This window comes from Mus musculus, chromosome 9, assembly GCF_000001635.26.
Source record: "Mus musculus strain C57BL/6J chromosome 9, GRCm38.p6 C57BL/6J".
NCBI classification, from domain to species: Eukaryota; Metazoa; Chordata; class Mammalia; order Rodentia; family Muridae; genus Mus; species Mus musculus.
Genome location: NC_000075.6, coordinates 52,853,478 through 52,879,436, shown reverse-complemented (window position 1 = coordinate 52,879,436; position 25,959 = coordinate 52,853,478). Strand labels below are relative to the sequence as shown.

At 40.7% G+C, this 25,959-nt stretch overlaps 1 long non-coding RNA gene across 1 annotated transcript; it reads left to right on the top strand.

The window, feature by feature from the left end:
• Positions 1–1,598: 1,598 nt before the first annotated feature.
• Gm39339 lies at positions 1,599–19,867 on the top strand. Its single transcript, XR_870747.2, has 3 exons — positions 1,599–3,829; positions 4,438–4,488; positions 19,736–19,867. It is a non-coding gene; the product is annotated as a predicted gene, 39339 (long non-coding RNA).
• Positions 19,868–25,959: the final 6,092 nt, after the last annotated feature.

Sequence of the window (25,959 nt, the reverse complement as noted above, 5' to 3'; positions counted from 1 at the left end):
AGGCCGTCTCCCGAGCCAGGCGGACACCTGTCCTCTGGTCCGGACGGTGGCCGGCTGTCTGCGGCCCGCCAAGAGTGCTGCCTCAGCGGCTCTGTGCTTCTGCCCGTCCCAGAAGCTGTCCGGTTCTCTGGTGCACCCTCTAACCTGTTCAGACTAATTTCCTAAGTTCTGCTGAGTCCCGGAACCAAGATGGCGACCGCTGCTGCTGAGGCTGAGGCCGCCTCCCAAGCCAGGCGGACACCTGTCCTCTGGTCCGGACGGTGGCCGGCTGTCTGCGGCCCGCCCAGGCTGCTGCCTCAGCGGCTCTGTGCTTCTGCCCGTCCCAGAAGCTGTCTGGTTCTCTGGCGCACCCTCTAACCTGTTCAGACTAATTTCCTAAGTTCTGCTGAGTCCCGGAACCAAGATGGCGACTCGTGATTTCTTCTTTGACTTAAGGATTATATAAAAGTGTGTTACTTTAATTTTAATATTCTTTTATTGATTTCTAATTTACTTCTGTGGTGTTCAGAAACTCTACCACACGTGATTTTAGTTTTCTGGGATCTGCTGACACATTTTATGGTATGTTTATTAGCTTTTTTTGTTTGTTTGCTTTTGCATTGCCATGAATGTAATCTAATAGAAGAAACTTGGAGTGTGATACATTTGACTCACAGTTTCAGAACTTGGGCTCAGTATGGTGGGAAAGACATAGAGAAGCAACTCAGATTATCAGTGGAAGTGTCTGGCAGAGGCTGTTCACACCATGGCAGATCAGGAAACAAAGAACAAGGCAGGAACCAGAGGCTGGCTATAACCATCAAAGGCCCACTCCTCGTGACCCCAGCTAGGCCCTACCCCTTAAAGGTCTCACAGGCTCCCTAAGAAATACCACCATTAAGGACCAAGATTTCAAAACATGACCCTGTGGGGGGACATAGGTTCAAACTAGAAGAGTACACCGTATCGTGTATCTCAGTGAATGTCAATGTGTACTTGAAAGCAATATTTATTTTGCATATTTTGGGATAGAAATCAGGCAAAGAGGGTTGGTGATTTTGTTAAAATATTCTATTTATTAAAATTTTGCTTAGTTGTAGCAGTTCTAAAGATGGTTTGGGGTGTGTCTGTTGCATCCTGCCCCTAGCTAAACCTCTCATTGTTTTCACTTTTGCCATGATGCACAGTAGACCTAGTGCCTTACACATTCTGTGAAAGCATCCTCTGGTGAGCTATATTCCCAGGGAGACCCTCAGAATTAGGAACACTCTGGTACTTTTCACTAAGAAATGCAAAACTTCATCTGTAGGTGTAAATTTAAAAGCCAATGAAGCAGGAATATGAAGAGAAATTTGCACATGAATATTCATAGAATCATTATTTACTGTAGTCCAAAGGTGGAAACAATGTAAGTGTCCACAGCCAGATGAATGAATACACAAAATGTGTCGTATGGGGTAGGAAGCTGAAGAGATGGCTCAGCAGTTAAGGGCCCAAGTTTGAGTCCTACATGGAGGCTCACAACTGTCTGGAAATGCAGTCCTTGGGAATTTGTCATTCTGTTCTGGCCCCCTAGGCCACCAGGTATGCTAGTGTTACAGAGAGATGTAGCCATTTGCAAGTGCTACAGAAAGATGTAGTTGGGCTTTTGCTGCCTTGTGGGTTCTTTCTTCCACCTTTCTCTACCCCTTTTCTTTCATCCTTTCAACCCCCTAAAACTAGATAGGAGAGGAAAAAGGATAAAGGGGACATAATAAGGGGTGATGTTATCATTGGACTACATCATTCTGATTAGGGGCAAGTGTGATATTTGCAGTCAGGATATTTTATTTCTTCCTTTTCTTGTGTCTTCTTTGGGCAGTACTACTTAACAAACCACAACCAACCAACCTACCAACCTAGGGACTCTAGCATTTATATGAAATGTCTGAAAACTCTCCAGAATTCTAAACACCACACACACTTGCAAAAAGTATCTGAAGCTGACAAAAATCATGCCCCTGCTAGAGCACATGACAAATCATAGTCACCTGCTGTGAAGCAGCCCCATATCCCACACCTGGGATTAAAACAAAAACATATTCCTATAATATTTCTGTGTTTGCAGAAAGAAACCAAAATTACAAAATTCTCAGTACAGAGAGATATGCAGGAATAAACCCCATGTGCAATAAAATACAATGAATGTTTAATTTTAAAATATGGCATACATATGCAATAGACTATTATCTATCTTTGGAAATGGGGGAATTCTAATATGGTAGCACATGGCTGCATCTGAAGGGTATTGAGCTCAGTGAAAAATGCCCATCAGAAAGACAAATGCTGTATGTTTGCATCTTTATGAGGTGATGGATATAGATGGTAGCATGATGGCTGCTGAGGCTTGTGGGAAGGAGGGGACAAGGAGTATGTGTTTAATGGGCAGAAATTCACTCAAGTAAGGTCCAAAAGCTCTGGAAGAGCACTTGAAGACTCTTAGGATGCCAAACTCCATTATGTGTCTTTTACTGCACTATGTAAAACACGAGGACATTGGTCATGCATCCTCTTCATTTCCACATTGTCTTATGATGGCTGTCGATCACCTGTGCATACATTATGTATTCTGTACAGTGTGATGCTATTATTCTGATCACCGTTTCTCTGAATCACTTCCCCGTCTCAGTCTTTTCTCTTTTCTCTCAGATATTTCAATTTTACATAGGGTAGATCACTTATTTTTTTTTCTAAATGTAATTAAAATGATTGCTCTGTTAAATAAAATTGTTCTCTTCAGTATAATTTCTATCATTTTGATTTTTAGTTCATATACCCTTTACCCTGTATAATGTAATTTTTTTAGCTCTTTTGATGAAAAATTTGATTGATGAATTGAGTGTTCTTTGATAATTTCATATGTGTATATGGCAATTCTGCTTGCTCTGCCCTTAGCCTTGCCTGTCTTCCTACCACACCCTCTATCACTCCTTCCTACAGGCTTTCTCCACTGGGTGACTTTTTCATTTTAATATAATTTCATTTAAATATAATTTTTAACTACAGATTTTATATTTGGTTATTTCAAAAATAGTTCTTTTTTGATAAGATTTTCCATCTGTTCAAGCAATAATCACACTTTCTTTAAGTATGAATGTATTTTGTAATTGTTCAAAGATTTGTTTTATTTTTATTTTTTTAATTTTAATTGATGTAATTACATTACTCCTGTTTTCTTTTCCTCCCCCAAATCCCCTATCAGCCACTGTCTCCTGAAACATATCCATTTCTCCCCAATTCTCAAGTTGATGGCTTCTTTTACTTTAACTATATTTGTTGGGTATGTGCATGTTCACATGTGCATGTGTGTGTACACATAAGTATGTATAAAATACAATATACTAAGTGAGTGAGTCTGTTTTTGATATTTGGATATATATGATTTCAAGGCTGACCACTATGTGCCTTAGCACACATTCATGCTGTTGTCCAAGGAGGCCCCCCTGTTGGATCCCCTGGAGCTGGAGTTACAAGTAATTGAGAGCTGCCCGATACAGGTGCTAAGCACTGAACTCCAGTCCTCTGCTGGAGCAGCAAGTACTGTTACCCGCTGAACCATCTCCAGCACCTTGCACACAGGCATGTCTGACTTCTGCTAATGCCAGTATCATCCTCTCTATGTCAGGGCTTTCCCCCTCTGACTTCTATATCTCCCGATGGTGAACCACTTTACATGCCTATTTTTCGGAGATAATAGTTTGAAGATCTATCTTGAAAGAGTCTTGACTGTTACTTTTTAAAAAATTAACTTTAACTTTTGTTTGGGTAGGTAACTAAAGTACTGGAAGATCTCCCTGATTGCTATTGTAAGGTAAGTCTTTCTTCCTAAGGAGTTCTGGCTGAGGAGTAGACTCTTTCAGCCTTTGTTATCTTCCTTCATTTCTCAGACTCCCAAACCTGTCTGTTCAGAATCGTGTACACACACTGCCCCACCTTTGGACAAAGACCTGACAGAAACCTCTGGACTGTGATCTGAGGCCCCAGTCTCCCAAAGGGTTGGGGATGCCATCACCTGGTCTCAAATGTGTCAGCTTAGCAGAGTGAGCACTCCCCTGTGTATTGGCTGCTGTCTGACCTGTTTTTCTATAAAGTATCTCCCCAGATCTCAGCATCTCTCTGGGACTCTGCCCCATGGTTCTCACGTGTGACCTGTGAGAATGCTGGTCCTCCATACTGCATCTAGTTTCATACTGTGTGTAGCAGGGGAGCTAGTCTGCCAAGCATCCCATGCTTTCAGAATCAATTGATATGAAGGTTTTATAAATGAAAAATAATCTTATGTCTGGTGTCATTTTTTTCAACACATATTTGTCTATATACTATTTTAGATGAAGGTGAAAGTCAGCAGCATTTGCTTATATTTCTGCAGTCCTCAATTTTTGTCAAATAAAGGGATTATTATCTTCTTAAAAATTACAGATGGCTTTGGTGTGGACGAGGCCCCAGGTTTAATTTCCAGCAGCTACACAGGTAGGTGTTTTACAAGCTTGAGCTCAGATTCCCAGTTTTCAAAATAACATGCGTTCTGTTGGGTAATAGCTTATCTGAGAGGAAACCTCATGGAATTCAGAATACTGTTTTCTGAGGATACAATAATTGCTTTATTATACTGGCTCACCCTCTTCTTTAGAAGTCTTATCCACACTAAAGAGCAAGAAAGGCGTTGTTTCATACGTTGTCAGATCATTCTCTAGTACTAAGCTTAGGTATAGGACATATAATTTAAAGCTGATATTAAAGTACAGGAGACCTAAGCATGCTTAGAAGTAGCGTTACAAGTCATGTTTAATTTTATTGCCCACGGTATAGGCTAATTTGGATGAGGTTTGGAAATATCTTACATTTAATGCCTAAATATTGTCTTATATACAAGGAACATTTTGTAGCTTGTTGGCGGTGGCTCAGAGTTGTAATGCTAGCACTTGGGAGGTCAGGGCAGAAAGCTCATTGAATTTGAGGCCAGCTACAAAGTAAGACCCTGTCTCAGAAAACAAAAGGAAAGAGGAGGGAGGGAAGGGCGGAGGTGGAGGAGGAGGTAGGATGGAGAAAATAACTTGTTCTGGCCCCATGGAAGGAATCCATAGGTGATCTGATTGCTTGTTTCTTATGTTAACTCCTGCTGTGAATTTCTGCGGTGAATAATTCTGTTGTATTCTTGAAGGCAAGTCATCCCTGTCTGTATCACACTTAATTTTGGATCCGTCCTGTTTGAAATACACAAACACTGAACTTTGTCTACATGGATCTGGCACAGTGATTATACAGAAACATGAATAGATACAGCCAATTATTGCTCTTCCCCAAGACATTTCTCAGTTCCCTTGAATAATGAAAGTCAGCATAGCCCAGGGAAACATTAAGTAGACCTCATAAACTAATGCTATTCTCTAAGGAGTCACCACCTGAATTATAGTCTTCATAAGTTTAGCACTTATTTGCTTAGCAAACAATTCTCTCAATGGGTAATAAATTCCTGGGAGATGGTAATAGAGAAAAGGATGGGGGTAGCAGTTTTCCTTGGATGATAATATAGTGTTTCCTCAATGTGATTAATAAGGATCTCAAACATATGCCAGAGTTATTTCTTTTCTGCCAAAATGTGCAAAGCAGCAACCTGTCATCTCTACATTTTCTCAGGGTTCAGGATATTTTGATTGTTCTAGGTATTGGATTCAGGAAGCGGAGGTGTGGGTCTGGGCCTGGGTCTGTCCCAACCACATCTGTATCTCTGTTGTTCAGCAGATGCTTAAGAACCAACTTTCAAATGGACAAGGACCCTTCATTTAAGAAAATTAAGTTTGCCCACAAAACCAGTAAATGAAGAGGAAATGGGGACAACTGTCCTTAGAGAAACAATTGGCTATAGCATCTTGTGATGTTACAGATCAAATAATTTTTCAAAAAGACACAGATGGTTTAAAAGGGCACGGAGATAACTCCAATGAGTTTGTGAATGATCCTAACTCCATTAACAAAAGAAATAACAGTAGTTTGTAACTCAAAGAATAAAATAAATGTATTTAGGTACATACCAATGATGAATAAGAAATACAGAGATAACTTCTTTCTAGAAGGATTTCAACTAATACAAAGAAGGAGGTAATCTAAAGTCCTCATTAGGACCCCATAGTATTAATTGCTTGGTCAGATTCATCTCTGGGTTCCAAGATCAGTAGAAAAGCAAGCTGGATGTGTGTTAGTTATGAAGGACAAATAGAAAACATTTATTACATACACATACAATTTGGACAACTTTCTTGCATTCTATCCTTACAACTCTCTTTTCCATGAGAGAGAATTAAGAACACAGAGACTAGGAATGGACTAAGTGAATGTGGCATTGAATCACTGAATTTACCATTATAAATTATAAATGTTAGAGAAAAATGACTTCGCTCTGGTGAAGTGGACAATTCATGAATTAAATAGCATATCACAAATTAATCTAGATATTAGATTAGGACATATTACAGAACACTTATGCATTAGATAGTAAGTAGAAATCTATATGGCTTACTTTCTAATCAGTATCATAGCCTTCCCATTCCTCTCTAACAGTTACTTACCTTAGAACAAGAAAAGAGTGATTCAGTCAGTAAATATTTATTAACAAAATAAAACCAACCTTTGTGTTATACGCTGAAGCTTTAAATTGGTGAAAGGTGTCACACTGCCTTCCCGAAAGCCCACAATGCAATGAGAAATGCCAACAGTGAGTAGATTTAGCATAATGTAGTATTAGAAAAGAACAAGGTGCCCTGCAGGTGGGAAGCAGCTGATTCAAAGACAAATGGATGTAACATGCAATAACTCAGAGTTCAGACTGGATGTGGCCTGGCTGGAGTTAATGTTTCTAGCTGGACAGTGTCCTCAAGTCAGTTTGAATTAGAAACATGTTCACCAGATGGAAAAAAATCATTTCGAAAGCCAAAGATATCCTATGAGGTCAATTATGAATTGAAGAAAGCTAGCAGTTCAAGGGCAGTGGGGAATATTAAGTCACCTTTGTGACAATGTGTTTTCAATACTGTTAGGACCTAAGTACTAGATGAACCTGGCCACCACCTCCCATTACCTGCTTTGCTTGGGACAATCTGTGCATTGTATCTTTAAGTGTGAAATCTTAGACTGCAGGGATGCGTCCTCCCTGTTCTCACTTCAAAAGGTACCTCAGGAGAATTTTCTAATGAGGAGATCAAGGAACAGCAAGGAAACAATCTACAGCTAAGTGCTGCTGGTGGCAAACTGCCACTAATAAACCAGCACTGAGCTGCCAGACGCGTGCTTTCTACTCACCACGGTGCTTGTGTAGGCTGTCGTACATTAAATTAAATCCACTAAACATGTATTGAAGGCCTACTGTGCACCAGGCACATAGTCTGTGGGATACCAAAAGGATGTGGAAAACTGACTACAGAAGAAAGTGCCTGGGTCTCATGCAAACTTTTAGTTACTGCAGATCAAATATTTTTTTTTAAACAATTGATGCACACAATGTAACGAAGTATAGATTTCTGACTGTTTCATGTGGCTGTTGAAATAAGTAAGTGATTATCTTAACAGCTGGCTTCCCAGTTACTCTTAAGGAGGAAGTTGTCTGTTTTAGGTAATACCCTGTTAAAGAGATTATTTTTTTTAAAAAAACCGACCAAACAAACAACAAGATACCAAGTTGATGGTTTAGTAGGGGGTAAACTAGTAAGTGCTGTGCACAACTCATCAGTAGAAATGAAGAGAACAGTATCAGAATGCCAGAGCAAAGCCATAGCATGTCTCCAGGATCTGGTGACATCTAATTTAAACAAGTATTTGAGGTGAGTAAATTCTCTTGCTATTCCCCCACAAACCTCAGTAAAGTCTGCTGTACACACAAAGGTTATATGTATGAGAGGCAGAGGAGGAAGGGAGGAAGGGGAGAGAGAATATGAATCATGAAGGGGACGGTATTTCATGCTTTCAGGGGCTCACAGAATGGTTAAGTGAGTCCTTCTCTAAGCTGAATGAACGTTGCAAAACTGAACTGCCAGTGAGCGAGAGAACACTCAACCTTGAACCTAGAATCCAGAGATACTTCTGGGAAACCACTGGGTCTTTTCTAGATCTGAGGCTGTTCTATTTCCTCCAGAGTCCTTGATTCTGCCCCCAGGACTCAGTTACTTTATCTGTGCCTTTATTGTTTATTTTATTTCCTTATTATTGTTTATTTCTTGTATTTCTCCTGGGACTTTCCTTCCTCCCTCACCCCTGAACCATGTTACCTCAAGATTAGGATTTTGCCTGTCTTACTAGTTGCACCTCAGTGGCTGCAATGAGGTGTCTAGCACACTGGGTATTAAACCTTTGTTCAATGGAGGGATCATTTAACTACTTTAGTTAATTTTTTTCAGAGCCAGTTTGAAAAATTTAAAAACAAGGTGCTGATACCTTTATCAATAAGATCATTGCTTTTTTCCCTACCTCTTCCTCTCCCTTAACCCAGCGTGTGAACTTCTGGTATGTCAAAATAATGGATGGTTGGGAGTGGCAATCTCTCCTGGTGGCACTTCAGAGGATGAGGAGGCGAGGCAGGTGCCTGTGGAAGCAGATGTGGGCTCCCACCAGGAGTGCACTCCCCATAATTCTTTTGTGTTTCCTCTGTCAGCATTCATTGAGAAGGTTCTTTATAGACAGCACCAGTGGCCATAAGGGAGGACCAGATCATTTTAACTTGGACGTTAAGCTCATATTTGGAAATTCTCATTAACATTTCCCTCCCTGTTTTAAGTTTTAAACATTGTCTTGTGTAGTACACATATGAAGTCCGACCCTCCTTTCCTGGACATCAGGATACTGTTTAGCAAGCCTGTGCCTTCCCAGTCTTTGCTTAGCATTACTCTTCGGATGTACTTTCAGATCTCTTTTGTCAGATTAAACACAGGGTGCTGGGTTAAATTTGAATTTTAATTATAAGATGAATAATTTTTAGTGTAAGTATTCCTTTTGCAACATTTGAGGGCTAAGTTGATTTAATAGGCATCTAAAATTCAAATTTAACTGACATCTGGTTCTCCCCCCCTCTTTTGTAAATCTGGTACCTCCTCTTACACGGAAGAGTCATTTGGAAGTGAGATGCTGAAATCCCCTTGCTAGGACAATCTGCAGGGTGTTTGGCACTACAAACACATCTCACACAGGAAGAGATCATAAGGTAATTGTACTGTGTAACCCTGGCAAGTCTGAAACTACTTTCCCAGAATTTTTTCTTTTCCAATCACGTTTCACAGTAATTTCCAGATTGGGCTAATAAGTTTCAGATCTTTTAAAACTGTTACTGTAATTAGCTGGATAATAATCTATAATTACCCTGGGAAAGTGAGCCCATGTATAAATGATCAGAGTTATACACTATGCTCTTTCCATGGAGGAACTTTTGGCCTTTTCTAATCAGCCCATGGCATTCAAAACATTTGATCCTTTCTGCTGGTGCATCAGCCTCCTGCCACTGCAACCACCTTCTGTGTGTCCCTCTTTGCTTGCAGAGTCCTGACAGGTGATGCTGGGTCTTCCATGTCAGTAGATGGCACAGAGCCCAGACTCAGTATATAGAAATCCACGAGTTCTGTGAAGCAGAAGGCTATAAAGGCGCTTACTTCCAGAATAGTTACAGATGCAGGCACCCGCAGACATGTAGGTTGGACCTTAGAAACCAGTCAGGTGGGAAGCTGTGCTATCTGAAGAGTCCTGTGCACAGGTTACCTCCCATGCACACCTCCAAGAGACTTGCTTTCTACACACAACACCTCTTCCACATTCACTGAGTACCCAGACTCCACCATGAGAAGTTGCTTTGTAGAGCTCTTGTGGCTTTTTGTTTGTTTGTTTGTTCTCTTCCTGAATAACCTTCTCATTCCTATCATGACCCCTGCGTGTTCTTCTCCATTAGTGAAATTTCAGCTACCCTGGAGACTGCTAAGGACATATTCCCAGAAGTTGGAACTGTTTGGTGGTCCTTGTCATCATGTCACATGAATAACTGACATGAGGCAAGCCATGTGTTGATGTCACTGTGTGAAGAGCTCAGTAGTGACAAATTGTTCTGGCATGTGTTCCTAGGCACAGGGTCCTCCAAGGTACCTGAGCATCATCTATGTATCTGAGTCTAACAGACGTTTCTATGTTTGTCATTAAGGGTCCTCATCAATGAGAGGAGAGATTGTTGTGATGGTGTCTGTGTTTCTTGCGTACCAAGGAACATTATCCTCTTAAAGCCTCACACTATCCGTATAGAAACAGTTCTGCATTTGTTTTGTGTTTTAACAGACTGAGGCCAACGGAGGTAGTGGTTTTTCCAACTTAGCAAACACTGGAGTCAGAATGGAACCACAGTCCTTTGAAGGAACAGCCAGGACTCTTTACCACCAGGCCGTCTCCCTAGCCTGTCAGGAACTCTTACCAGGAAGGTTGAAATGGGCTGCTTTCTTATTGACTCCTGTCAACAAATAATTACCCACTTTTGCTACAGCTAGCACAGTGATTAGAATATAAGAAAAATAATTAAACGCAGTTATTTTCTGTGAAAAGTTGTTTATGAGATAATTGGCAAAGACTTCTGAAAATCTGCACAGTAACGTTTGACCAGCAAGTGATATGCATAGGCAGAGCAGAGAGGAGCAGTCACTTCTAGCAGACATCGGCAGTGTGGGCTTCTTATAATATATAGAATATGAGCTGGGCCATATTTCACTTAGAGTATGAAGGTGACAGAGATCATGGGCTTGTTTTTGTTCTTTGTTTTGTTTGTTTGTGTGTTGCCTTGAAGAGTAAGTATCTGATCAGAAATGGTCTTGGCAGGTTGGAGAAAAAGTTAGGAGCTTGAAAGTCAAAGTCTAAGAAATGTGCCTTTTCTGTTACTCGTGGGAGACAGAAGAGGCTATAGGCCATTTATTCACTCAACATTTTTCTTTTTGTTATTGTTGTTGAACACCTACTATGTGCAAAGGTATACAATGATGACCAGAAACAGATGCATTGTATGGAGACACTCAGGGGAGCTCCTGCCTTCCTCAGATACCTAAGGTTTTGCATGTGTCCAAGTACACTATTTAGATTTTAGTTAATGGGGGATAGGGGGAACTTGAACTTCCAGGAAATTGAAAGAGGTGAACAGAATGTGGATAGTGCTTCTGGCTGTAGAGAACCAAGGGAAAGAGAGAGTCCAGCAGTATGTGGAACATCTGGTGTGTTATTGTTGCCATTGAAAATCAAGTATAATAGTGCCTTGATAAATGGAGTTGCACCCAGTCAGCAAGCAGAATGTCTATATGAAATGAAACACTTTTGCCCATTTAATTTGTTCATGGAGTAAGAAGACACAAAAGAAGCAGAAAGGAACAAGGGATCCAGGGTTCAGTTCTTTTAGCCCCTTTCTTGCACCACTCTTTCTTCTCTTTGCCTGCTTGCCCATCCATGCCTTCTCTAAGAAATGATTGAAAATTTAGAGACCCATAGAATGCCTGCTCACAGGCTCTGCTCAGTCAGATGCTTCCACACTCTATTCTGCTGTTATTTCAAGCTGTCATTTTTTTCTGTTCCGAATCTGAGCAGCACAATGCCCTCAATCTAAGTGTCTTCCTGACTTCCAGCCAGAGAGCCAGCCTATTGTAATGATGGCTGCCATATTTATGCATAAGGCTTGAGACTGGAACCCATTGTCTCTACAAACGGGGAAATCACAGAACAATGGCTGCCAGAAGAAATTGTTCGCAGTTTGGTAGAAAACAGCCTTGCTGACTTGTGTGCAATGCAAGATGATTTAGCTCTGAAGTACAAAGAATAAAATAATAACAGTCTTTCTGAGGACCCTTCTAAGCAAAAGCCACAGCCACAGCAGCAGAGCTGACTACAGGAATTCATAAAATGTCACAGGGAGCAGTTTTTAACCTCTGAAAAGCTGTTAGTTACATAAGCCCTGGAAATGTGCTGTTTTGCATTTCACTCTACAGGCCTGGACCCCACACCCTCTCACCTGTGTGCTATCAGGCTTGAGAGGGATTCTGTCAGACGCTCAGCCCACTCTACTCCTACTTCTATTGGTAATTCATTTGAAGGCTTAGGGATGTGCCTCTGAGCTAATTCATAACAGAGAATGGAGGTTAGTCACTAGGCAGGAAAAAAATTTCTCTAGAAGAAGTATTTTTCTTTTCCTGGGATAAATATGACATTTGTCACAGATAATACGGAAGGATTTTAAACAATGAGATATTTAAATCTTGAAAAAGTTTCTCTGTGTTTTTCCCTCAGAGAGTTTATGCTCTTTGGATAGAGAATTAAGGAAGATACATTTTAGTAGCAGGTTGGTTGTTAATGTTCTTTGTCGATAGGCAAGCCTCAGGTTGATAGGATGGGGACTGGTTTCCTCTCTCATATATAGCTGTTGGAGTGACTTGATGGAGTCTAAGTCTAAGTCTATGTTGAGTTGGGCTTCCAGGGGCCCAAATCCTAACTTTTACCAGGATTATTTTCATGAAATGGTGTTCACAGGGATCTTACACACTCTTCTCAGACAGGAGAGACAGGAGTAAAAGTAAGGACTGACACAAGGAATGAGTAAGACAGCAAAGAGAAGATACTTGGGGCTGGTTTGTAATCTCAGATACACAGGAAGTTAGGTGTGTGTGAGTTTGCACTGTCTGCTAATTATCTGAAGAAAAGATTGGGGTGAAAGAGGAAACTCCCTAGCTGCCATTCAACATTCAAGGATAAAGGTCATCTGAAGGGAGTCCAAAAGATGACTCCATCCTTTCATTGCATTGGAGCCCTCCTCGATCCTCACAGCAGATACATCAACTGCTTTGATTGGATCTTGGGTCAACAGGGATTCCGAGAATTCTACCTCCATCAGCACTCCCTTTTCTATGTAGTCTAGGCTTCTTTTTTCTCATCTTGTTCCTGTAAGAGCATCTTACTTGGACTCCACATCTACAGTCTTTTCTCAGTAGCTAAGTCAGAGCCCATCTATCAACATGGAAGGAAATCCAGTCATTTCACTTTTCTGCTTAAAACTCTTGACACTGTAGCTCACTTGAGTGGAAGCTCCTGCTCCTCATGGTCTGTGGGACATCACTCTTCAGGAGTCCTGTAGTCCCTCCATTTCTCATAGGACCTTATCAATATTACCTTTATTTGGTGTTCCTTGGTCTTTTTTTATAGTTGGTCTCTGTGCATATGTATATAGTATGTGCATGTGTATTTGTGTGTGTGCTTACCTCTGTGTGCATGAGCGTGCAAGGAATAGACATCCTCAATTCACCTGCCCACCTAACTTTAGTTTATAAGATAGAGTCTCTCACTTAGCTGAAAGCTGGCTGTTTTGGATACAGTGACTGTCCAGTCAGCCCTTGGGGATCTATTGCTCACACTAGCACCCTCTTAGACCCCTTTTCTAGAGCTGTGAACACTTGCCATTTACACGGGTACTGCCGATCCAGACTCAGGCCTTCCTGCTTGGGCAGCAGCATTTTCCCCATTAAACCATTTCCCTAGGAGCTCACTTCTGTCTTTGCACTGATTCCTCTTCCTTCTGCTGCTAGGCTCTCCTCATAGGCGTAGATGCCTCAGGGCTGATTTCTTCATCGTGAATGTTCTGTTCAAGTGAAGCCTGCCCATGAGGTCTTTCTTGACTACCCCATTCAGACTCAAACCTACATCCTTCTCTACATACATACTAATGCTTTTATTTATTCTGTGTTTTCTTCTATTTACAACGCATCATTTTCTTTTCTGGCATTTTGTACAGACTTCTTATGGATTAAGTTTATGTCTCTCTTTTTTTTTTTTGATAGATTGAGGCTTGTCTTTCACTGTTATTTATAATTTCCAAATTCACGCCTAGCACATGGTTAGGTGCTTGGCCGATATCACTGAATGAGTGAGCATGTGAAGGAGCTGGTCTCACTGCTTTCACTTTAATGTTTTGTGCTTCTGTGATTAAAAATTAAAAAATACAATGATTTCCTCAGTAACCTCTCTCCTGTTCAGTAACAGTATTCCGATAACTTACTGTATCTATTTGGATTTAAGAAAAGATCCTAAAATAGGAGTCCAACCTTTACCCCATGCCTGGGGAAGGCTGTCAGTGATACTCAGGCATAGATACGAGGGCAGAAAGATGGATAAGTGGGCCGACTTCCTTCAGCCTTAGGGAAAGAATAAGGCCAGTTTGTTGGGCCAGGGATCATGCAGTACCCAAGCCAGTGCAGCTAGTACAGGTGTTCTGCTCTGTCCTGGCAAATATTTCTGGCTAATAATAATAATCCATATCTGGGCATATATATCAGTCTCAGGTTAGCGCCAGTCTCATTTTATTGGGTCAGTTGTTTCTCAGGCTTGAGCTCTGGAAAACGGTGATCCAGTGTGCTCTGGACCACCTGAGCTCCCACTCAGGTCCTGCTGATTCTGACACTGGTGAGTTCCTTATCTTGAGCTTGAACAAGAACTGTCTTACCATTGGGGAAGAGAAGAGTCATTTGTTTTTAAGTGCATTAAATACTGAAATGTTTAAAAGCTATGTGAGAAGGTTCAATTTGCATGCCAATTTTATAGCCCCATTTGCTATTCCCACCGTTATCTTCTTGCCATCTGTGGCCTGTTCTGCATCCTTCACATGCTTATGAAGAACATTTTCATAAAACCGAAATAGAAGTAAGAGAGAAGCAGCAGAACAATTGTGTTATTATTTATGTTGATTTTTGGAATATCAAAGAAGTTAAACTTCATGAAAACCAAGTTCTTTGAACTCACAGGTCACACAGGACACCTGCAGAGAGGCTTCTGGATGGGAAGCAGCCAGGCAGAGACAGAGCTTGTGCCACAAATCAAATGATAAGATACAATTTGTGAAACTCATGAAACTCAAGAAGAACGAAGACCAAAGTGTGGACAATTTGCCCCTTCTTAGAATTGGGAACAAAACACCTATGGAAGGAGTTACAGAGACAAAGTTTGGAGCTGAGACAAAAGGAAGGACCATTTAGAGACTGCCATATCCAGGGATCCATCCCATAATCAGCCTCCAAACGCTGACACCATTGCATACACTAGCAAGATTTTGCTGAAAGGACCGTGATATAGCTGTCTCTTGTGAGACTAGGCCGGGGCCTAACAAACACAGAAGTGGATGCTCACAGTCAGCTATTGGATGGATCACAGGGCCCTCAATGGAGGAGCTAGAGAAAGTACCCAAGGAGCTAAAGGGATCTACAACCCTATAGGTGGAACAACAATATGAGCTAACCAGTACCCGGGAACTCTTGTCTCTAGTTGCATATGTATCAGAAGATGGTCTAGTCGGCCATCAGTGGAAAGAGAGGCCCATTGGTCGTGCAAACTTTATATGTCTCAGTATAGGGGAATGCCAGGGCCAAGAAGTAGGGGTGGGTGGGTAGGGGAGTGGGGGGGGGAGGGTATGGGGGACTTTTGGGATAGCATTGGAAATGTAAATGAAGAAAATACCTAATTAAAAATAATTAAAAAAAAAAAGACAAGGATGGACAGCACTGTGGGCCCAGTGGATGGAGGGCTCTCAACGTTGATTACCACTGCTTCCAGGATTTTAGCCTCAAGCCAGGGAGAGGGAACTCTCTGAGGTTCTTAAAGCACCCCAATTTCCTAGACAAATTCTTTTCTTAATGTATCCTTGACTCATGGATTGGATCCTACAAAACTGATACCATTTCTTCTCCAGTCTCTTGATGATAATGGCCTCTTCATCTGGGCATTTGGTGAGTGATTTGCAATGACCTAGTTTGTTGTAATAGCAAGCACATGGCTGTATTGTGTATTGTTAAACGGCATTAGGATATGGTGATAGCTTTCTCTGAGCACAAGGGATATTTTCAGAAATCTCTGTTGTGTGATTTGAGAATATTACCATGCTGTATATGGACTTCCTCAAGTGCAGCAGTTTAACAACAACAATAACAACAACAAAACAACCTTTCATTAAAATATAACTTCGAAGCAGAACAATGTTTTTGGAATCTTAAAAACACAAAACAAAATGAAATCCAGACTTCTGGTCTTGGTTTCCTTTGCCTATTAATTTATACCAGTAAAGAATTGCTTGAAAATTTACATAAAAAATGTGATAATGTGACTTTTTACTGAATGCAGCTTCTTGGTAGATATGGACCAGATCAACCCACTTAATCTCATTTGGTAGATTGAAAAACTTCTTCCTCTTATTGTATACCTCAGTGATTGGATGGCACTTGTGGATAAAAGGCACAGACTGAGATTATCTTGAGACAATTGCATGAGCCCCCAAGACAATGACAAGGCAGTAGCAATTTAAAACCCAACTGCTGGTGATTAACAAGGCTCTTTGTGCTCTTTCCCCTACCATATCCTTTTTCTTTTAGGCTAGCTGTAGAGTGATCTGACGGCCAGTTTATTAACTGGAGGATTTAGGCTGAAGGTTTACATTGTTTATTTGTTTGGGTTTCAGTAGACACCATCTTTACATTGTAAGGCAGGTTGTGCCTTTTCCTCCACTTCCTCCTCTTTCCATTGCACTCTTCATGGCCTGGGATAAAATGTAAAATGGGAAAATTAAGGAGAAATAAAGAACAAGAGAATTTTCAGTGCATTATGCAAATGCAAATACACAAAGGTATGAAAGCTTTTGCAAACATAATTTTGGGTTCAAATTCCAAAGCCAAGAATACTGCAATCTGTGTTGGAACAGGTTTCTTGCCCTCTGTTTGGCTTATATCCAGCAGTCTATTCTACCCTGAGCCCATGAAGAATGCTTCTGAGCATTTGGTTATTTGAGACACACCTGTTTCATCTCTTTTCTAAAGTTGATTTCTTTTTGTTATTCTTGTTGTTTTGTTTTTAAAATCTGACCCTTGTTTATTATTTCATGGAGCTGAAAAATCTGTAATATGAGGGGAAATTTTCTAGGAAAAAAAAAAGCACACTCTTCCAGGCATGTAGCTTTGGGTAGATTGTAGGTGATGGGTCTGATGCTCTGATCAGGAATGAATGATGAAGATCCTGTTCCCCAGTTGGTTCTTGATCAATCAATAAAGATGCTAGTGACCAATAGCTGGGTGGAAAAGGTGGGACCTCCAGTTTCCTGCAGGCAGGCTAGCAGATTGCAGGAGGAAAGAGATTCACCATGATTCAGAGGGAGAAAGAGCCACCAGCCAGGTGAGATCTTGGGCAGAGTAGCCATTGGCAGCTTCCTCAACTGTGTCTGGGGTAGCAGGTGAGAGATTAGAAATGCAACTAAGCTGAGGGCAGATTTAGAGGTGTTGAGCTGGGAGTGAAGAGAAGGGCATGCTGGCTGAGAGTGGCTTGAAGAGCCTGGCCATTGAGCAAAAAGCATATTAAAAATAAGTTTGTGTGTGTGTGTGTGTGTGTGTGTGTGTGTGTGTGTGTGTGTATGTTTCATCCACAGATCTGGGGTGGCTCCTGGGCAGGGGTCAGTGACGGAGTCCATCTGTCTGGAGCTTAAATCAGGATATTAGATGTTATATGCTACAGTAGATTAGATGTCTTAGGTGCACAGTCATGCCCAGACACATATCTGTGAGTGAAGGATGCTGGGAGTTGGGGTAGAAAGGTAAGATTAATGTCTTTAGAAAGTGATGAGGGAGAGGGAATAGAAATTTTCATCCTGGGTTATTGTTCCTGCAACAGTTAGAACACTGCCATTTTGCTGATCTAGATTAGAGGGGCAGTGCTCTATGGTCAGCTTGAAGATCATTTTCAAGGCAAGTAACTTTTATTTGCTAGATGTAATTGTTTTCTCAGAGGCTTACTGCTGAATAGCTCACCCTTTCCAGTTTTTTCTGAACTCTGCCTGGCTGGTTCAACTCAGCTGTTCTGGCCCAACTTCCTCTCCACTTTTGACTGATTCAAACTGGCTTCTCTAGACTTATGACTGAATTGTTCTGCTTGGCCTCAAACTAACTCTGACAATCTGTTCTAGTCTTCTGGCTCCTTCTTATCTTCTGGTTCTTTCTGACTTCACCCGCAACCAGTCTCTGTAAAACTGTCCAGTAAAACTGCCTCTACCCCTTCCCCCTCCCCCTGGATTGCTCTTTTAAGTCCTCTCTTTCCTGAGCTGTTCATGAGATTTAGGCATATCCTATCTATGACTCATTATGTCAAACCTTTCTCTGATTTGTCACTTTGTCTGACCCTTAACTAGATGTCACTTTCAAACATGGCTGCTTCCTTCTACAAACTAACTCTACCTTTGGGATTAAAGGTGTGTACTAAGGCTGAGTCTATATTCCAGCCAGAGGGATTAAAGATATGTGGCATGTCTGCATTCCAGCCAGATCACACAAATATAGAAGGTCTTTTGGTGTGATCTGAGCAGCCAAGTTGTTGGATTAAAATTCCTCTACAAAGGATCCACCTTTAGACTGATTCACTGAAGGCCTGCTATATTCCTGCCTGGGTTAGAGTTTCTTGTGGGTTGATTGAATTCAGCTGGCTTGAAATCTCCTTTGCTCTGGGTGATGGTTTAATTCTCAGGAAAATACATGGGGTCTGCAGCTCAATTGATGTCAGCCTGAGCATGTGTGTTGTAGTGATCGAAGTGTTTCTCTTGGGATTCTCATTTTCCTTTTAAGGAACTCATCAAGATTTATAATAAAATCATTCAGGTTTGGAAGAATCCCCTGCAGCAGATAAAAGCTTGAATCATCTCTGGGATTCCCCTTTGAGATTTGCATTCAACCATGAGACCGGAGGTCGGAAAATGGGTGTTTATAAAGGTGGTTGAAAAGGAATTGTTAAAGGGATTTTCTAACAAAATGGAGTCAAACTCACTACGTTGGTGCTGGTCTTTGAAGTGAGGGCCCAGCTTTGATCTGTTCAGACTTCACACAATAGCTTCACTGTATAGCATGACTTATCATTTATCTTGCTCCTGGAGAATAGACTAGATCATTCCTCCTCTGCTCAGCTTCAGCCTATATTTTCATCTCTGTTTTTCTCAAGATGAATGAGAAGCCTGGTGATATTAAACTATAACACGTGCTTTCTGACAGGGAGAAATTGCCATCTGTAAAAGGAGTCCTTTCAGTGTCACACCAAGGACTTTTCTTCCCTCTCTTTTCTGAAGTGAATGGTAATATTGATAATGAAGGAGGCCCGAGTTTTAGGCCCTGCAGGCTCCTGTCCCATCTGGGACCCCAGTGGAAACATGCATTCCTTCTAAACCTAGAGCTTGTGCTATGTAGCAGCTCACTTAAATATCAAGTGGCCAGAGGTAGCAGTGTGACAAGTGCTCCGGTAGAAGCCTGCTGTGACAAGCCACTGGTCCTGAAGTTTAGATAAAGAAATGGCTGTTTCCTCAGATGTCTGATGTATGCTCAGGTGTGAGGAAACTTCCAGATCACAGAAGTCTTTTTAATCACCTAGAATGTGGTGCTTCAGGAGATAGACAAGTGGGTGAAGGGACTGTGAATGGATATAGGGATGAGGGATATAGGCTGACATCAATTGAGCTGCAGACCCCATATCCCTATAACCATGATTCCATCTCCTCAAAGTTAGACAACTGAAGTCCTTAATGGGTTTGTGATGCGAATACTAAAGAAGGGTGCGCCAGTTAGGTCTTCACTTTGGGGAAGACCTGAGAAAAGCAACTGAGGAGGAAAGATTAATTTTTAGCTCTTGGTTTCATCCTGTGGTTGATTGGCACATTTTTTTTCTTCAGTCACCAGTAGGCAGGTAATCATGGCAGAAGGGCCTGAAGGAGAAATCTGATGAACTCATGGTGGCCAGGAAGCAGGGAGAAAGGACCAGATAAAATTCTCAGAGGCATGCCTCTAGTGACTCATCTCCAGGTAAACCCTCCCTCCTAAAGTTGATACCAACTTCACTCTCAAAGTAGTCCCAGCACCTGGAGTCAAAGCCATCAATACATGAGTCAAAGCTGCCTTGCAGAGGCAAACCATAACAGAGGCTCATTTGCATGAAGTATGTTCATTGCTGTTGAGTAGTTCTGGTTTGCAGATCTGTCACCCATCCTAAGCTCTATGTGATATTATACTAGTTTTTAACCTTATTGTCCATTTCCTGCTAATTAACCAACATTATGAATATATATTCATATATATATATGTGTGTGTGTGTGTGTGTGTACATATACAAATACATATATACATACAATATACACATACACATACACACACATATATCCCACTGCAGTGCATTCCACTCAGTAAAGGACACCAAAAATAACAGGAAAAAAATAGCCAGATGGTAAGATAGGATTTAACAGCTGTGGGTTTATCCTAGAAAAATGAGAATGTTCTATGAGGTTGTAAACTGACTATCTCCATTTTAAAGCTAGTAACAACAACAATAACAGTGACAGTGAATTTGAATTATAGTCAGGTTCTGATATAATTAAATGTTATGACATGTGACCTAGCAATGTTCTAATACTATCCAACATCAACTTCTCCCTTTCTCCTCTGGGGTTTGAGCATGAACCCTAATTAGCACTCTTTTCCTCCAGGATGTGAATGATGAAGTCCTTTTGTTGGTAGCACTCAGGTGGAGAAATAGGAGATCTAGCTAGTTTGTCTATAGAAAAGGCCATTGTATCAGTGATTTATTGTGTAAAGAAATGGCAGGGCCAGCTCTTTGAGCTGGTGTATTTTTCCCCTTCAGTGTGTTCACGTACCGAAGTCATAGATCACACAGGGATTTCTATCCATTAGGAAGATTATGGCCTACCATGCAACTGGAAGAAAAGGCTTCTCTCCCCACACAACAGACTGTGTGTCTGGCTGCAGATCCCACGCTCTTCACATCCCTGCCAGGAAGTTCTAAGAATGAAGCAGTGGCTGCTAAGATTTAAAAGATAAGAGCCTTCTGATGACAGCGGTCTCAGTGGTGACTATGCTGTGTCTTCTTAAGCTTTCAGAGTGTCCTTAGTCCTTAGCTTGGTGGGTATGTTACTTTATTCTTAATCTTAGAAATCCATATTGAGAAATTTGCATTAGTTAACCTTTTCCTTTTCATTTTAAAAAGAAAAACGAGTTATGTATTGCCAGCCAAATATTTGTGTTTGCAATGTACAGACACAGTTTTATTTACATGTTAATAGAGTTAGGTCTGGATGACATATGATAAGATCTTATTTTGACTAACACAGGTACCCTGTTCGAATGTACTAGCAAAACAGAACAAACCCAACCAAGTTATTAGGTGCTTCTAATTCCATACTCCTGATTCCAGAATAGTGCCTCTCTCACTGGTATCCTTTCTAAGGAGACAGAGGATAATGCAAGCCCAGCTGCAGAGCACAGAGCCCTCTTGGACTTTGGGCTCTGACTTTTCCTGTGCATCCTTAGCTTGAAGGCTTGATGGCAAATTCATAAAGAGGAAAGTCCAGCCACTCAGTTCTATTCAGATCATGCCTACTCATTGTTCTCTTATGCCCCAGGAACATTCTGGGTACTTTGGAGTGTTAAAAAGAAATCACAAAATTTGATTCTTCCTCTCAAAGAGATGAAAATTTACTAGGAGTGTCTGTATTTATGAAAGAAAGAATTAGAAAACCCAAGGGCTTATTTCAATTAAATTTTAAGAAAGTGTTTGGAGAATAAATATACTAGGACTATTTCCTAACTGCAATATTGTTTCATACTTCTGCCAATCATTTGTGAGAGTTGTCACTAGACTTTACTACTACTAATAGGAAAGGATCTATACTCTGAGCTATATGCAGCTCTCATTAGTCCTACAGGGGGGTTGCTCTTGATGTCAGAAGCTGCATCTTGCTCTATCTGAGCTAGGACTACTCCTGATTTCCCAATCATATATCACCACAAGTGGCTCCAGGTTGAGTGTCAAGTACCATCCAGGATCACAAATATACCAAGTTTTGATATCATCCAATAGAGACCCAAGTCCCCACTTAACAGAGGTGGGTACGACAGCCACACCAAAAGACAATAACCAACAGTCTAATTCCAGATGCCATTACAGAACCACAAACAACAGGGGGAAAGACAACATACCATTGTTAATAATTAAAGACCTACATATTGGAACTTGTTTTTCCAACTGGAGTATGTCCAACATAACCCCTAATCCATTAGTTGTCTGTTTGGGGAAACACTTTCTTGAGGGAGGGAAAATCAGACAAGCAGTAGTTACTGGGCCCAACAGGTCAGCAACACTTTACCACCGAGTTAGAACTCTAGACCCTACTTTAGTTAGCATCCACACCAGTAAGTCAGTTAAGTCAGTTATCCCTTACGTTTTCTTTAACCTAGATGAATGTTGACCCCTTGTGTGTGTGTGTGGGCGCGCGTGCATGTGTGTGTGTACATGTGCGCATGTGTGTGCATGTGGAAGCTAAAAGTCAATGTCTGGTGTCTTTCTCTATTGTGCTTCTTCTTATTTTGGAGTCAGAGTTTCTCACTGCACTTGTGGTTTACTAATTGGACAAGAATACCTGGCCACCAAGCCCCAGGAATCTCCTCTCTCTGCCTCTCCAGTCTGGGATTACAGTGTGTGTTACTTAGCAACCCCCCCTACTCCCCTCCCCCTTTTAAAATGAACTCATGTCCTCATACTTGTGCAATAAACATTTTGCTGACTTGAGCTATCTCTCTCCTCAGCCTCTTTACCCTCCTCTAAGCACGTCTTTGGCTAACAGAAAGAAGGCCTTTACGCCACGAGTTTATCTGCTTCTTTGAGTCTATATCTAAGACAGGGATTTTTTTTTCTTACTTCAAATTACTTTTTGTGTTTTAGTAGAGTTTAAATTTTTCTGTAGGTAGGCCCTAATGTTTGTTATTGCTGTTATATGTTTTGCTTAATCTTTTCAAAGTGGACTGTGTTCCTTTCTTTTGTATCTCATAACACTTGTCATTTACTTACATGGAAGCGCTACTTGTGCAGAAGGTCTTAATTTCCACATAATTTTATATCTTGTTAATTTGCCAATTCTCTTATTTTCAGAACACTTTTTGTTATCTTAAATTTTTCTAATGTATGTATTGGTTTACTTCCCAAGTAGTTTATTCTGTCTAGTTCATTGGCTGGTTACAGCAATATCACGTTCAAGAGTAATGGATACAGTGAGCAACTTTGCATTGTTTCTTATCTCAATGGAATGCCTTTAGTGTTTCAACAATCATTAATTAATTCTTATTTTAATGGATGAGTACATATTGTAAGTGTGTCTATGACTAAAAAGAAATGTTGAATTTTTAAAAACATGTTTGTCACAGTTGAAATGGCTTTGACATACTGCTATAATAATTTGCAAAATGATTTGCTCATATTTAATCATTTAGCCTCCCCAAGAATAAAGTTGTTATAGAAACTTTTAATCCCAATCTGGGGTTTCTACCCCACCTTTGAGAATTTCATTCCCAGATAAAAGACACACACAACCTTTATAATTATAAGCCTTAAACAGCACAAGGGCTGGGCAGATATCTACCCTCCATGCTATTAGAATCTACTTCCCTATCCATAACCCTGAGTTACTACTTACTATCTTGCATCTGGGCTGCACCAGCCCTCAGGGCCATGTTTTGTGTACTCCTAACTCATGGTTACTTTCTCCTCTTCCTTACCTTCTTCTCTCTCTCCTCATGGTCTCCTCTGACTCCAAGACTGGGAACTCCAAGCCCCGCCTATCTAAATTTTGCCCAGCTATAGGCTTTATTCACCAATCAGAAATAACTTGTATGCAAGGTCACATAGCACCACTTGGGTCTGTGTGCAGACTCTCTCATCTCTGGGGCAATCAGGTCTTGGGGGTCCACACTTACACAGCAAAAGACCAAACCTCAACATAAATTTATGGGTTTTCTTTCAGCATGGCAAAAGATTCTGTTTTAATATTTCACCTATAATTTTTACAGTAATTTTTGTGACAATTAGAGACATCTTTTTTATTTGTCTTATTATCTGTTTCATCAAGGTTTTAAAAAGTGATTTCATGAAACACTCACAATTTAATTATGTATATTAAAATTACTTGGTGGTTTTCCTTGGTTATATTTTTGTGTATTTGTGCTACTTTGTATGTTTGTTAGAAAGGAAAATAGGTTTACTAGGTTTCTCCATGTTATTAATGTTATCCAAAGGAACAAATTGTGTGTGTGTTTGTGTGTGTGTGTGTGTGTGTGTGTGTGTGTGTGTGTGCGCGCAAGCCAAAGGATAACCTTGTTCCTCAGGCACTATCTCCTTTTGAGACACTCACTGTCCTAGAACTTTTTAGTTAGGCTAGAGCACTAACCAGTGAGCCCTTGGGGTAGGTAGTTCAGTACTTCCCAGTGCAGTGCACATTCTACCAATGCTCAGCCTTTTAGGTGTGGTTTCAGGGGACTCAGGCCTTCATGCCTTCAGAGCAGCTTTACTGACTGAGCTAACCCCCAGCCCATTTTCCTTTCTTTTGGGAAGCTATCATTTTCCTTCAGGTTGGAGCTGGTATTTCATCTACTTGCCACTCTCACTGATAAGAAAAATTTGGAAATTCTGTGCTTTGAGCATTTAATTTATTCATATCCTCTCACTACAAAACACTGCATTCTATTTATTTCAGTTCTCAGAAATTTTGCAATTGCTCTTTATATTTTTATATTGTAGATCTTCTTGACTCAAGATTTGAATGAGGTTTTGTGTGTGAGCTTTATATTTCCAGGAAGAAGGGCTTTATACTTTTATTTTTATTTCCCCTTGATAAAAATATACCATTTTAGTTTTTATGGAAATTGTCATTTCTTTTAACTTTTGTGGCTTAATATATTGTTAATTTTTAAGTAATCCACATTTTCTCATGAATCTAAAATTAGCCTTCCTTCCTTAAGCTTTTTCAAAGTATCTTTTAAAATCATAGTAACAGAAGAGAAACTAGAGCAGGCTGAAATGAAGTCAGCATGAGAATAATTTTTTGTTATAAGCTTATTACCTGATGGCTACACTTAGTATTGTTTTTATATTTTGTCTATTTTAAACTTGTGTATTTTTTGCTTTGTGTGAATACTTTTCCCTTTTCTTTCAAAGCTTACTTGTTAAAGAAGACACTTCTGGAGCTGGGGACTTGGCTCCGTGGGTCAAGTGATTGTCACAGAAGCAGGAGGACCTGAATTAAAATCATGAGCAGAGATGTAAAGCTCACTCTAGTGCTTCTACAGTGGGTGGGAGACAGACAGAAGACAGGCAGAAGAACGCCTGGAGGCACTGGCCAGGTAGCCTGGCATAGGTAGGAACCCACATCAAAGAGACCTTTTCTCAAAGAAGGTAGCAGGCAAGAGCCCCCACCTGAGATTGTCCTGTGACCTCTACACACATATCAGCACTTCCACACAAACACACATGCACACACACACACACACACACACACACACACACACACACACACAGAGACATACATATATACACTATCACACACACACATGCACACACGAAGCTAAAAAAACAGACAGTAACAGACACATTTTTACTTTTCTGCAACACTCTTATTAGGTATAACCTACTTATTTCCTCTGATGACCAACACTGAGATTAACTAAAAACATTTCTCCTTTCCCCCATTGCTCTTGTGTGTTCCAGTTTTGTTTGCTAATATTAGCAACATTTTTTTTAGTCTTAATAGCATCGGTATTGACATTTATTGATTTATATGCTTGGGAGTGTACACACATCCACTCCTGTTAATACCTATGGCTTAATCAATGAACACGTTTTACTTCCTATTCACTGTCTCTTTCTTTGTCCAGATTCTGTCATTTTAGCTGTCCACGATAGCATGTGGGATGGAAATTCAGGGGTATATGAAGGAAAGAAAGTCTCTCACAAGCCGATCTAGTTTCTGTTTTCTTAGCTGAAGGTCAAGCACGTGAAACCCATCTGTCACGTCCGTCAAACTTCAAGCTGCTGTGAAGTTTGACTCCAAGGGCAGAA